This window comes from Myodes glareolus, chromosome 18 (genome assembly GCF_982192425.1).
Source record: "Myodes glareolus chromosome 18, mMyoGla1.1, whole genome shotgun sequence".
NCBI classification, from domain to species: Eukaryota; Metazoa; Chordata; class Mammalia; order Rodentia; family Cricetidae; genus Myodes; species Myodes glareolus.
Genome location: NC_142043.1, coordinates 4,247,805 through 4,260,864, shown reverse-complemented (window position 1 = coordinate 4,260,864; position 13,060 = coordinate 4,247,805). Strand labels below are relative to the sequence as shown.

The 13,060-nt window shown below is 39.1% G+C and overlaps 1 pseudogene; it reads left to right on the top strand.

Moving 5' to 3' along the window:
• The window catches only part of LOC146890712 (R3H domain-containing protein 2-like), a 37,241-nt pseudogene extending 24,452 nt beyond the window's left edge, over window positions 1-12,789 (top strand).
• Window positions 12,790-13,060: the final 271 nt, after the last annotated feature.

Below are 13,060 nucleotides of genomic sequence, written 5' to 3'. Positions count from 1 at the left end.
AACAGCACAGAGAGACCATGCAAATTAATAAGATCACAAATGAATAGGGGGACATAACTACAGACACAGAGGAAATTCAGAGAATCATTAGATTTTACTACGAAAGATTATGCCACAAAGTTGGAAAATGTAAAAAAAAAAAAACGGACATTTTGTAGATAAGTACCATATACCAAAGTTGAACCAAGAACACGTGAACAATCTAAATAGACCTGTTATTCGCGAAGAATTAGAAGCTGTTATCAAAAATCTCCCTACCAAAAAAAGCCCAGGACGAGATGGTTTCAATGTAAAATTGTACCAGAACTTCCAGGAGGAGCTAATACATATACTCCTTAATGTACTCCACAATATAGAAACAGAAGAGTCATTGCCAAACTCCTTTTATGAAGCTACAGTTACTCTGATAACAAAACCACACAAAGACACAACCGAGAAAGAGAATTACAGGCTAATCTCATGAAGATTGAAGCGAAAATGCTCAATAAAATACTGGCAAACCAAATCCAAGAACACATTAGAAAAATTATACATTATGATCAAGTAGGCTTCATCCCAGAGAGGCAGAGCTGGTTCAACATATGCAAATCTATCAATGTAATCCATCATATAAATAAACTGAAAGAAAAAAACCATATGATCATTTCATTGGATGCTGAAAAAGCATTTGACAAAATTCAACATGCATTTATGAAAAAGTTGTTGGAGAGACTGGGGATACAAGGATCATACCTAAATATAATAAAAGCAATATACAGCAAGCCGACAGCTAACATCAAATTGAATGGAGAGAAACTCAAAGCCTTTCCACTAAAATCTCTTAGTCTGTGCCTTTTTATAGGTGAATTGAGTCCATTGATATTAAGTGATATTAATGACCAGTGGTTTTTTACTTTGGTTAATTTTTTTATTTGTATTTTTTTGGGTATTAGAGTTTGTGTGTTTCCCTTCTTTGAGTTGTGCTTGTGAAGGGTTGCTAGATGTCTGAGTTATTGTAGGCAGTGTTGGCAATGTTGGATTCCTTGGGTTGTGATTTTCCTTCTATTACTTTCTGTAAGGCTGGATTTGTGGCTATGTATTGTTTAAATTTGTTTTTATCCTGGAGTATTTTGTTTCCCTCATTGATAGTGAACAATAGCTTGGCTGGATATAGTAGTCTGGGCTTGCATCCATGGTCTCTTAGTTTCTGCAGTAACTCTATCCAAGACCTTCTGGCTTTCATTGTTTTCATAGAGAAGTCTGGTGTAAGTCTGATAGGTTTACCTTCATAAGTTACTTGATCTTTTTTCTTTGCAGCTCTTATTATCTTTCTTTAATCTGAATGTTTTGTGTTTTGATTATTATATGGCAAGGGGATTATTTTTTTTGATCCAGTATATGCGGTGTTCTGTATGCTTCTTGAATCTTCATAGCAATATCGTTCTTTAGGTTCTGAAAATTTTCTTCTATATTTTGTTGAATATGTTTTCTGTGCCTTTGATCCAGAATTCTTCCTCTTCTTCTACCCCTATTATTTTTAGGTTTGGTCTTTTTATTGTGTTCCAGATTTCTTGAATGTTTTCTTGATGAGAAATTGTTGGATTTGCTGTTTTCTTTGATCAGACCTTTTATTTTCTTTATGGCGTCTTTAGAATCTGAGATTCATTCTTCTATCTCTAGTATTCTATTGGTTATGCTTGTTTCTGTAGTCTCTGTTCATTTACCTAGATTTCCCATATCCAGCTGGCCCTCGGTTTGTGTTTTCTTCATTGCCTCTATTTCAGTTTTCAATTCTTGAACTGTTTCCATTACCAGTTTGATTGTTTTTTTTTTTTGGTTTCCCAGGGTATCATTTATGGATTTACTCATTTCTTCAAACTTTTTGTTATACTTCTCATCCATTTCTTTTAGGGAGTATTCATACCCTTTTTAAGGGACTCTATCGCTTTCATAATGATACTTTTTTCCACTTCTTCTGGATTAGGGTGCTCAAGTCCTTCTGTTGTAAGATCGCTGGGATCTCGTGTTTTCATGTTGTTTTTCAGATTATTGGAAGAATTCTTGCCTTGGCGACTGCCCATCTCTTCTTTCAAATGCTCTCCTATGGATCTTCTGGTACAGTATCGGGTTCCCTTGGCCAGGGACCTCGCCCTCTGATGGATCTTCTGCTACAGGATCAGTGCCCCTTGCTGGCCAGGAATCTCGATAACAAAAGGCCTACCTTCCTGAATGTAGGCTATTGAAACAAAGGAACTCCCACCTGCCTGGTTGCACTCACCACCCTGTTCAGCTCCCAAAGGGGTTGACCTGGGGGATTTTATGGCCCTGAGGAAGGGCAGAAGAAGGGAAGGGGTTCGTGGGTGAAAGCTGGGATGGAATAGGAGAAGAGAGGGCATAGCAGGGTTGAATAGCCCCTGCAGAATGACCAGGGAGTTAAGGATGTCAGATTATGTCTGTGCTCTGTTGCCCAGCTTCTGTCATGGGTCAGGAGCACACTTACCCCTCTGATGGATCTTCTGCTACCAGAGGTGGAAATTTTTCATAAATAAATAAATTAATAATAATAATAGTAAAAGAGAAAAAAGCTGAAAGGCACTGACAGAAGAAAAGGAAATCAAAGAAAAGCTTAAGTAGTGAAAAAAGCCATCATCAACAGGATGATTGAGCAAAGGAGCCAAATTCCAATTCCACCAAGCTCTGTGGTTCTGGATTTAGAGTCAAGGATTCAAGAAAAAGGTTCAGAATGTCCTTCCATAGATAACAAAGATGGGCAGGTCAGGCATGTGTCAGGGGAATTCCTAAAGAAAGGCTCCGAGAGAAAAATTGCATGCACCATGAAAATGGAGCCTGGATTGTCTTGGAGATGCCAAGATATTGGAGATATCAGAGTCATTTGATATCTGCCAAGAAAAACTGCAGGCTGTGTGTGGGACCAGACCAGGAGAGAGAAGTATGTTGTAGCGAATAATTCTAAAAGAATCTGGAAATCTGAAGTGCCTTTGACATCAAACATGGAGATGCAAAATTCGGAGATTGTTTTGCTGGGACTAGGACTTGCTTTGGTCTAATATTCTCCCATTATGATCCCTTTCCTGCTTTTTTGGGATGGTAATGTATATTGCATGCCACTATATATTGTAAGTATGTGGCTTGCTTCTTAATTTTGATTTTGCCAGGATTATAATTAAGAGATTGTAATAAGTCTCAGAAGAGACTTTGAACTTTTATCTTTTAAAAAGTATAGAGATTGTAAAAGACTATGGGAACTTTAAATTGGACTGAACGTAATTTTTGCTTTCAGATATATAAAAGCCTATGAGACTCTTTCCCATCTTGCAAGATAGTGGGTGAAAAATCTGAGAAACCTGATGCAAAAGAAAAGAAACCTGCAGCCAAGAAGACCAGCAGTGATGCCACTGCCAATGCTGCAGTCAAAAAGAGTGACCCTGAGGCTAAACAGCCCAAGAAGGGGAAGTCTTATGGTAGACAAAATCCTGTCCTGGTTAGAGGAATTGGTCGGTGCTCCCAATCGGCTATGTATTCCAGAAAGGCCTTGCTTGTACAAAATGAAATACTCAGCTGCAACATCCGAGATAAGAAACGGAGAAAAATAATATGCAAAATATTCATCAGTATGGTTATGGGCCAAGGCCAGTTCAGGCACCCTCTCCTCTGCTGTCCAGGGAACAATCTGGGAACCTCTCCTTGGACCTGGGAACCCCTCTAGAATCAAGTCTCTTGCAAACCCTAAAATGGCTCCCTTAGTTGAGATATATACTTCCCTGTTCCCATATCCATCCTTCCTTCCTCTCCCATCCCAATCCCCTAAGCTTTCCCCAATTCTGCCCTACTCCCTTCTCTCTAACCCTCTCCCCTTCCTTTTATGCCCCCACCCCCCGTGCACCCAAGGTTGCCTGGCAATCTTGTCCACTTCCAATATCCAGGAGGATAACTATATGATTTTCTTCAGGTTCACCTTCTTATTTAGCTTCTCTAGGATCACGACCTAGACCTTTAATTATGGCTAGAATCCACTTATGAGTGAGTACATACCATATTCCTCTTTTGGGGTCTGGGTTACCTCACTCAGTAGAGCATTTTCTATTTCCATCCATTTGCAAGCAAAATTCAAGATGTTATTGTTTTTTACCGCTGAGTAAAGCTCTAATTGTGTATATGTTCCACACCTTCTTTAACCATTCTTCTATTGAGGGGCACCTAGGTTGTTTCCAGGTTCTGGCTATTACAAACGGTGCTGCTATGAACATATTTGCACAAATTCTTTTGTAGTATGATAGGGCATCTCTTGGGTATATTCCCAAGAGTGGAATTGCTGGGTCCTGAGGGAGGTTGGCTCCCTTCCTTCCCCTCACTCCACATCCTCTCCAGCATAGGCTATCATTGGTGTTTTTGACTTTAGCTATTCTGACAGGTGTAAGATGGTATCTCAAAGTTGTTTTGATTTGCATTTCCCTGATCGCTAAGGAGGTTGAGTGTGACCTTAAGTGTCTTTTGGCCATTTGAAGTTCATCTGTTGTGAATTCTCTGTTCAGATCAGTACCCCATTTTTTAATTGGGTTAGTTAGAGTTTTAGTGTCTAGTTTCTTGAGTTCTTTGTATATTTTGGAGATCAGACCTTTGTCTGATGAGGGGTTGGTGAAGATCTTCTCCCAGTCGGTAGGTAGCCTTTTTGTCTTACTGACAGTGTCCTTTGCTTTACAGAAGCTTCTCAGTTTCAAGAGGTACCATTTATTCATTGATTCTCTTATTGTCTGTTTTACTGGGGTTCTACCTAGGAAGTGGTTTCCTGTGTCTATGTCTTGTAGACTATTTCCCACTTTCTCTTCTATCAGGTTTGCATATCACCATAGAACCTTCATCTGTCAATGGATGGAGATAGAGACAGAGATCCACATTGGAACACTGGACTTAACTCCCTAGGTCCAAATGAGAAGCAGAAGGAGGGAGAACATGAGCAAGGAAGGCAGGATCACAGGGAACCTTCATCCGATGATGGATGGAGATAGAGACAGAGACCCACATTGGAACACTGAACTGAGCCCCTGAGGTCCAAATGAGGAACAGAAGGAGGGAGAACATGAACAAGGAAGTCAGGACTGTGAGGGGTGTGTTCACCCACTGATACAAGGGGATTGATCTAATGAGAGCTCACCAAGGACAACTGGACTGGGACTGAAAAAGCAAGTGATCAAACTGGATTCTCTGAATGTAGCTGACATTGGGGCTGTCTGAGAAGCCATCGATAATGGCACTAGAACTTGTTTTGTCTGAATGTACTGACTTTTGGGTATCCTAGTCTGTTTGGATGCTCACCTTCCTAGACCTGGAGGGAGGTGGGAGGAACTTGAACTTCCCACAGGGCAGGAAATCCTGACTGCTCTTAGGGCTGGAGAGGGAGGAGGAGAGGGAGTAGGGGGAGTGGGAGGGGAGTGGGAGGAGGGGCGGAAGTGGAAAGTTTTATAAATTAATAAAAAAAGAAATAAAGTAGTAGCCTGCCTTGTAGATTACATTAGAAATAAGGGTCAAGCAGAATTTTCTAATCCCTGTCACAATCATAGAAAACAGAATGTTAATATATGAACATGAGTCACAATTTCTAGGGACAGACAAGTGAGCAAGTGAACTGTGTGGATGATTTTTGAAATACATAGAAACTAAAGACAGGAAATCATTTTCTAACCAGCCATTGGCTTTTTATAAATGCAAAACATAAAATGCTTCTCTCCAAAACACCACAGACCCACAATCCTCTCAGTGATAAGCAAACAGTTCACCACGTCTACACATAAGCCCTTTACAGGAGTTAATGAGCTGTATGACTTTGCAAGAACATCTTGGATAAACAATTCATTAGGCTTTATTTCTTGTTAAATTCTACTCCTCGACACAGTTGAGGTTCTTGAGAGACAAAGAATCAGAAGTTACACGACAAGGGTCTTCTGAGAGCACTAACACAGGAACTTGATATCACTAATGAGCATACTTTAAAGGACGTGAAACATTTGTTAGATATCATTAGTAGCACCATGCATCATCTGACAGTTGTCATTGCTTAGAGAAAGTAATGATTACAAAGGACAGAAAGGCACTTCTGAGCAAAACAGAGAAAACTTCAACTCCAGTTCCATCATCTACAAGCTATGGAAGAGTTTTGGTCAGTCAACCAGAGTGATGGAGTTTTGGTTTTGAATTATCCATCTGAAACTGAAGTTCCGGACTTTTTGATACAACCAAGCTGAGCATCTGATTCCTTTTACTCTCAATGGCCTACGAGTGGCCACATGGTCCACACTAGACCAGTCAGTGTCTCCTGAATAATGGAAGTGTGAGGCGGTGGACTTCCAGACCCATGTTCCCAATTATATGGCAAAAATCACTGTTAAAGCATGAGGTTGAAACCAGAAAAAGTGTAGGGAGAGTAGGGGCCAGGAAGAGAATGGGCCTGACAACTTTATCTCACTTGTTCTAGAAAACTAATATTCAAGATTATCTTAGCTACTCCATGGTTTGAATATTGCCCCAATTTCCTGTAGTAATGGGGAGTGGGCTGTGTCCCACTGCCTGGCTAGCTTAACCCTGAAATAACCCTCTTGGAAATCATATTAATTATATTGCTGCCTTGCCCATTAGCTCTAGCCTCTTATTGGCGAACATTCACATCTTGATTAACCCTTTTTTATTAATCTGTGTGTTACCACGAGGTTGTGGCTTACTGGCATGAGTCTAACCAATGTCCATCTTGGGCAGGAGAAGGATGGTGTCTGCCACACTTCCCGTCTTCCCAACATCCTGTTTTGTCTACTCCACCTATCTAAATTCTGCCCTATCAAAAGGCCAAGGCAGTTTCTTTATTCAACCAATGAAAGCAACACATAGACAGAAGAACCTCCTACACTGATTCCACTTGGCCTTAACTAGTTCACACTGGTTTTAGTCATCTGCAATTAAAACAGTCATGATTACTACATTTCATACACCCATCTTTGGTTTTCTGATATGGAAAATTGAGAATACAAATATATAATGGTTGAATTTATAGTAAAGCTGACCTTCATTATGTCAAGTATTAACTCTTGCCATTTCTTGTCTATGTAGAGATTTCCAGTGTCCACTCATGATTTCTCCAAACTGTAACAATTTATATGGCTTCTGACTTTATAGTCCAGGCAGTACCTGCTCCCAAGTTCTGCTGAAGGCCAAGGGAGGCTTAGATCTCCACAGACCTCATGGCTTTTTTCCAGGCAACTCTAATTTCAAACCTCTGCTTATCTGCTGTACCACGCTTATCTCCTTGACAAGGTTGATCCTGCCCCTGCACTATTAAACTAGGATTTCCCATCACAGTTTCCCCAAAGTTTTACGTCCTGAAATGACTACAAGGTTCTCTTACTTAAGTAATCTTGTTTCTCCTTCACTGGGGCAAACTTAGTTAAATACATACTTAATTTAGCTCTTTAAGAATATAACCTCTGGAACCATATGTGTGGTCACAGAATTCAACTGATCTTTACCTTTTCTAAGAAAAACATCTCAAATTGAATCCAAACCACAAGAAACTAATTGTAACTGCAGTTCACATAGCACTCTGGTTCTAACCTATGTTCATGTATTCCATTTCCTCTTCTCAGTGAAGCAGGCATCTCACTTTCCCAGTTATTGAACAAAGAACACAAGTCACAGAGCATTTAGATAGATTATTTTGCTACATATAAATTTTAAGATCTTGAGCTAGTAAAATGTGAAACTCAAATTTGAATTATAGAGGTAAAACAACACATATACCATTCTAAACCCCGTTAAAAACAGACATACCCTAGACATATTCTGTATCTTTCTCCCACATCCCTCCTATCATCTCTATTATAAGAGCATAAATTTCCAAAGTGAGGTCTTTGCAGGAACTGTATCACCAAAAACACCAATAAGAGACTTTCAAATTATTTTGTGTGATAGAGACTCAACCTTAAAGAAAAAAAATACATCCTTCTTTCTTATACCTTTATCAGCTATTGTGTGTACTTCCATCCCAAGAAACATAAAAGCACATTCATGTGGGATGCAGATATTTCTATCTTCTTTCTAGGAAATAATTTGGAAAGGAGATTTACTTACTAAAATATGGACAGGAGAGTCCTTTAGAAAGAGTAGCTTGTCAAAAACAGAAGATAAATTAAAAGAATGGAGATGACAAAACTGCCAAGGTGGCATAGTTAAATCTATTCATGGTCTGAAAAATAACATCTCCGTGATTATTATGTCCACAAAGAATGTTCTTTGCTTTCAGAAATTAGCTTTGTGAAGATCTGGGTTTTATTTATTTTTCTGAAGAGGAACTATAATGAAATGCCCAATGTTTCATTTATTTTAAAGGCTAGAACTAAACACAGTGACCTTGTGATCTTTGGTTTATCTCATTATGGAACATCAGACACATGATGGCAGAAGGACAAAGTATTTGCTTTGCATCTACTCTTCCCATGATGTACACAACTATGGTAGAACTAGACAATACTTAGGCCATCTGGGTAGCCTAAAAGATAATGAATTCTGATAAATCCTTCAATTTTGTTGTTGATGAAATGATCATTACCTGATGTGGGATTCCCCTCTGTATGCTGTTAATAGGTTTTCTTGTCATTAGTTAATAAAGAAACTGCTTTCAGTCAATGGTTTAACAGAGTAGATCCTTGTGGAACATCCAAGCAAAGATGTACAGAGAGAGTCGGCAGAGTCAGTGAGATGCCATGTAGTTACTGAAGGAGACGGATGCCTGGGAACCTTACCAGTAAACCATGAACCTCATAGTAAAATATAGAATATTTGAAATGGGTCAATTTAAGATAAAAGAGCTAGCTAGCAATAAGCCTAAGGGATTGGCCAAACAGTGTCTTAATTAATATAGTTTCTGAGTGATTACTTTGGGTCTCAGCAGCCGGGAACAAACAAGCAGCCTCTGAGAACAATTGTCATTTCATGGAAGGAAATGTTAAGGGCAAAGCATTTCAATGAGTGGAAACACTTGCTTTTTTCTCAACTGTAAGATGACAACACAGTCCTCCTGAAAAAATGGAAGATGGAACCTCAACTGAGGAATTGCCTCAATCAGACTGTAGGCAGCCTGTGCAGTATTTTCTTGATTAATTTGATATGAGAGGACCCAATCGACCCTGGGCAGTGCCACCATGGGCAGGTAATCCTGGGTTGTGTAAGAAAGCAAGTTGAGTAAGCCATGGGGAACAATCCAGTAAGCAGCATTCTCCCACGTTCTCTGCTTCAGTTACCGTCTCCAGGTTCCTACCCTGAGTTTTCCCCTGACTTTGTTTCTTTATAGACTATAAGATGAAACAAACCCATTTTTATCCCCATTGCTTTTGGTAATGGTGGTTATCACAACTGAAAACAAGTAGGACAATTAGAATAAGCATTGACAATAGAAGAATAAACAAAGCAGAAGCTAAATGTTGAAGGAATGTATAACTTAGAACCTCATAAACATTAGTGAAACGCTAAATGATCTAGTTATTATGGAGAGTAGCATGATAGGTTCTCCAAAAATTAAACATAGAATTACCATTTGATACAGATATCCAGATTCTTGGTATATAATCACAAGAATTGAAATCATAGTCTTAACAAAGTATATGCTGGAATACTGGTGCTCATAGTGGTATTATTCATCGTAATGAAAATGTAGAAATAAGCCAAGCACCCACCAATTGATGAACACAATGAATACAAAGTGCTGTATATAATTAAAATAAAATATGATTCAACCTTAAAAGGGAAATGCTGACAAACATCCCCCACAAAATCAGCCTGAAGATCTGATGCTAAGTGAAATAAGGCAGACACAAAAGGGCAGATATTGTAGATTCCACTGTTTTTTAATTTATTTTTTTATTTTTTTTGAGAGTATCATACAAGGGTTCTGTGTTTATATCATTTCTATTCCTTCATCTCACCTTTCCAATACTCATACTGCGTGTGTGTATAAATACAACCTGCTGAGTTCACTTAGTGTTGCTTGTATGTATGTGGTTAAAATTGACTACTTGGGATTGGGTAACCTATCAGGAAGTTTGTCCCTGGAGAAGATCTAATCCCCTTTCAGTGACAATTAATTCTCTGTAGCTCTTTATTCAGGGATGAGGATCAACCCCATCCATCCATGTCATCTGGTTTTTGCTTAGACTACTATAGTGTTGAGATTTAACAGGTACAGATAGCTAGCTAAATCACAACCTCAAAGCAAAATTCGTGGTCCTCTTGCTCTAACAATCTTTCTGCATCCTCTTCTGCGATGTTCTCTGAGCCTTGGGTATCAGGGTTGAGTTATGAATGTATCTATCAGATGGTGCTGAAAATCACAGATCCCTGCATGCTACGGATTTTTGAAATGGCCTCTTTGATTTGAGAAGAGCTGCAACTATCTGTAGGTATGAAGATATGTGTTTAGAATGCAATTAGAAATTATGCTGATTTTAGGGAAGAGGTAAAAGTAGGTTGTTATCTAGGGTCCATAACCTCTTTTTATAGTGCCTTGCATCACATTTTTCTTTCTATTTCAATTTATTTACTTAAAATCAAGACTAATGTTAGCATTTTCTTTCTGTTTATTCCTGTCTGGTCTCTGCATTATCAGTCTTTTCATTTTATTTTATTTTTTGCTTATTTGTGTGTTTGTTTTTGAAAATACATTTACATTTATTAATTTTGTTACTAGGTTAGTGTTAGCACAATTTTTTTTAGTAGTCCAAGGTCTTTGAATTAGATTTGTGTGAATATCCAATAAATTATTTTGAGATGAGCAAGCTGGAACTACTTAGTAGAACTATTTAGTTCGATTTCAAATTATAGGAGTCACTTCTTCTATTTCTTGCCAAATCCCAAAACTCTCTTGTGGTAAAATATCCAATTAGTGTTAGGTTTCTTAGCCTGTCCTAGTTTACATCATTCAGCTGTTTCTTCTTTACTGCTTTCTCTTTCAGCAAAGGAATTTTAATGATCATAACTATTTGCTTCTAGCTAACTTCTTCCAATTCCATTAAAAATACAGAGCTATCTGCTCTGTTCACCATGCTGCAGATTTATGAGATTTAGGCATACTCTCAAATAAACAAAGAAAATCAACAGCTTCAGAAGTAAGCCCAGTTCTTACTCTCCTAGTAGTTGGTTGGCATCAGTTAAACTTTATATATAGGTCATTTGTGCCTCAAGTCTTAAAGTATGTGGAGGTCACACGAGCTGTGTATTAAAAGAAATCAGTGAATGAGTCACTGTCCATCAGTGGTGTAAGCCTTCTTTTTACAACAACCTTAATACCCTGGGAAGACAGAAACTGAAGCAAGTCATGGGGACACCTTCTGGTTCGGCAGCAAAATCTATGTCAATGGAACCATATTCTTCAAACATGTACTTATTCTTTGAAACATGACTAAATATGTCTTTCTAGCATGAAACCATTTGTTTAGTTTGGGATAAATAATTTTTCTGCCTCCAAGTTTTACCCCAGAATTCATTTCAAAAATTATTTAATCGTGATGACACATCCTCACCCCTTTTATTGGAAATAGATTCTTTTCTCATACAATGTCTCCTGATTACAGTTTCCCCTTGCTCTACTCTTCCCACTTCTTCTCCACCTCCCCTTTCTGTCCACTCCCTTTCTGTCTCTCATTAGAAAAGAACAACAAAGCAAAATAAATAAAATATAATAAGATAAAACAAGAACTATCAAAGTTGGCAAACCAACAGAAGGTTGGCTCACTTATGTATACTATCATATCATCTGCAAATAAAGATACTTTGATTTCTTCTTGTCCTATTTATATTCCCTTGATACCCTTCAGTTGTCTTTTTGCTCTAGCCAAGCCTTAAACTCTTAGTTAAGACTTCATTGAATAGATAATGAAAGAGTGGACAGACTTGTCTTGTTCCTGATTTTAGTAGTATCTTGAGTTTCCCTCCATTTAAGTTGATTTTCAACTTAAGTTTATAGTTCAACTATAAACTGCCTTTGTTCTGCTAAGGTTTGTCCCTTGAATCCCCAATCTCTTCAGGACTTTTATCACGACAGGATTTTGGATTTTTCCAGAGGCCTTTTTTGGCACCTGGTGATCATGTGATATTTCCTTTTTGGTTTGTTTTTTCAGTCTCCAGCACCCTCCCGTCACTAGCCTCAGCAAGTCTGTACTCTGTCCATGGCCTGTCCTCACTATCATTCTCATAGTCTGAAGGTCTTGCACAGGGTGATGGATGCTATTCCCTATAGGATCAGGGTTTATAATATAATTTGTCCTTCTGTCCTCCCTTGCTCCATGTCAGTCAACTTACATGGCACCAGAGACAGAGTGAATTGAAGCAAGGAAATTGATGCACTGGGGGAGCACTCAGACCTGCCTCCACTGATCTGCGGACAGCTGGTGTGTGCTGTAAAGGGTGCTCGAGGTGACAGACCTCCCTGTAGAAATTACCCGTACAGAGGCAGACAAACTCTTCACCCAGCTTGCCCTGTCTGGCTCCAAGATCCAGTGGCTTAAGGATTCTCAGGGGCTGCCTGGTGCAGGTGGCGGGGAGAACAATGGGACAAATGGTGCCGAGAACAATGGTGCCGAGAACAGCCACTGCAGGGACCTCGCTGCCTTGTCCACTATAGAGACTGTCTGCCCCAGTCCCCTGGCCATCTGAAATGCTTCCCTTCACCTCAACAACTCTGTGAGTCGCTTCAAACTTTGAATGGCTAAAAGGAGCTACCACCTGAGACTCCTGGAGCAAGCTAGTTCTGAATAAATAGAGGAAGACAGGGGCTGGTACAGTAGGAGTGGGGACTGAGCAGAGGAACCTAAATTCTATCACCTTATGACTGAAGAGAGAAGCAGATTCTCACACCACCACGGAGCTCCTTTTCACTCCCTTGCCATGGTTTTCCCTGTTGGTCCCATTCTGTTTCCCTCTTCTTCCCACCCTCTTCTATCATTTTTCAAAATCTCCTTTCCCACCATGAAAATTTTATTATTTTCATTATTTTCATCAATTATAATTTTCATCAAGTAGAATCTTG